The 2,404-nt window shown below is 38.5% G+C and overlaps 1 protein-coding gene across 1 annotated transcript in view; it reads left to right on the top strand.

Annotated features, from left to right (window-relative positions):
- The window catches only part of LOC105621235 (homeobox protein Nkx-2.4-like), a 53,170-nt gene that overhangs the window by 49,463 nt on the left and 1,303 nt on the right, over positions 1-2,404 (top strand). The window lies entirely within an intron of this gene.

The following is a 2,404-nucleotide window of genomic DNA, read 5'->3' on the forward strand; positions in this document are numbered from 1 at the left end:
AGAGAGAGAGAGAGAGCTCTCGAAGCTTTCCTTTCCGGCGAAAAAAAAATAAAATGGGAGTGATTGCGAGAGAACGCGAGAGACGGACGAAGCGTTTTTGAAATTCGACGAGTGTTCCGCGCGTTCGCGTCGCGAGTGAGGATCTTAGAACAAGTTTACGATTTCGCACGTTCAATTGTAAATGACACTTATATTGTAAATACACGTTTGTTATAAGCGACGTTGTGTGGTGCGAAGAGAGACGGAAGTGTGTCGCGCGCATGTCGACAACGAATTTCTAAATCGAGCGATTCATTATACATAAATGATTTAGAGGATGAGCATTATCGAGCATTACAGTATAACGATTACGCAAAACAAAAAAAAATATAGAATTGACGATAGTGAGTAGTGTGTCGTGGTGAGAAAATCAGCTAGAGATTATTATAAAGTTTTGTAAATAATAAGAGAGATATTAATAAAACGATACTTATTCAAACATCAACGAATCTTGTTCTTGACAATTTGTGATATCATCAAGTGCTATTTACAAATTATTTATTTATAAAAATATTGCAAAAATGCTTAAGTACTCTTTATGCTCTTGTATATACCCCTCTTTTCATATTTTGTTGTAGCCCTCTTCAGAATATAATTAATATTGGATTATTATAATGAAATTATAATTGGATCTGCTTATTCTTAATAGTTTCTATATTATAAAACAGAATTTCAGAATATTTTATATTATAAATTGTTTAAGTCAAAATATTTTCTGGCATTATCTATTTTATTATTGCTCTATGTAATATCATATCGCTGCGTTGATAGAAAAGTGACACATCTCAAAATTAGCAATTTTTCATTAGAGCTTTTTAATTAATAAATTCTCAATTAAAACAATGTTTTAATTAGAAAAGCGAATATATATACAATTTCTACATAAAAAAAATGCTGAAGTATTAAAAATTTAATTACAAATAACAGATCTGATAATAATTGTTTTGAATCACTAAGATAATTACGTGAAAATCTCAAGTATGATAATCAATGTTACAAAATATTTGAATGTTCTAGCAATTAGCTACATAATTATTTTGATGATTCAATAACAAAATTCTTTCCATGTATGCCTTCATTTTCTTTCCATATCATATTTCAATTATAATGTATTCTTTAAAGCCATGTTATGAACTTTCAAAATTTGAAGATTGCAACTCTAATCGAATGTTTTCATCCCTTATTAAAATTGTCGTACTTTTTTATATAACCAAATGAATTATAAATGTATGTTTTTCCACAGAAATATATTAGTCTTTAAGAAAGACCCCCTTTCCCCTTTCTTGTCATTATCTCAAAAATATTATTTTTTTTACTTTGTATCACTTTATGCCACACTTCTATCAGTGCTATCTATTTACATGGCGTTAAAAAAAAGCATTAGCCGTACACTAAGATACCTTGCATTAGTCCTCACCAAGTCAGCTCCGATTCCTTTACGAGCGCTCTCACCTGGGCGAGGAGTGCCATTCACCAATCAAAATACGAGCCCTCGTCGAGCTAAGAATGTTTCATTACATCTCTCGCGACTTTCGATCACTTCGCCTTGACAACGCGCTTTTCGGCGTCGGCTGGATAGACGCCATGGTAACACCCTTACGCGAAGGGTGAACTCCCTGCGCATCCTGACGAGAAAACCGAGGGCACGGCCCGATAACGTCCTAACCCCCTTGAAGCGCGACCATGTACCTACAATTATTAAGGTAAGCCGATCTCCTCGAACGGATAGGTGAAGGTTTAATGCTGGGCGCAGGAGCGGAGCGGGATCACGCCGATGGACGAGAGGAGTCAGGCCGGTCGTTATTGGATATTTTCCAAAGGGGGAGAGTAAGCGGAAGAGAGGCAAGCTTTAACCCTCGCCTCGCTAAACGGGAGAGCTGGCGATTTATTAAATGCACCGTGACTAATTGCTCCGCCGCGCCACTCGGTGCGGAGAGACGCTCGGCGTCGCGGATACGCGTGAACGCGCGGAACGCGCCGATGGAATAACCCCCTGGCACGTTTAGAACGCAAATTATACCGTCGGGTCGAGAAGTAGAGGAAGAGCAGCACCCGAGCGAATTATTGTTGCGACAAATTATTATTAACTCAAACAGACGGCACGCTGGATGGAACGGAACGGTCAGGTAAATTTATATGCCGTGAATTTAAACGCGAGCGACAGCGACAAGAGAATTAACAAAATTAACGAGCGAGAAAGTAATCCACCTTGAAACTCGCTGATTCTGCTATTCGATCGAGAATCCCATGCGGGAAGAAAAACACAATCATGGAAATAATATCCACGCCAGCACGCGCGCGCGCGCGCGTTGTGTGTGTGTGTGTGTGTGTGTGTGTGTGTGTGTGTGTGTGTGTGTGTGTGTGC

This window comes from Atta cephalotes (assembly GCF_000143395.1).
Source record: "Atta cephalotes unplaced genomic scaffold scaffold00032, whole genome shotgun sequence".
In the NCBI taxonomy this organism is placed as follows: domain Eukaryota; kingdom Metazoa; phylum Arthropoda; class Insecta; order Hymenoptera; family Formicidae; genus Atta; species Atta cephalotes.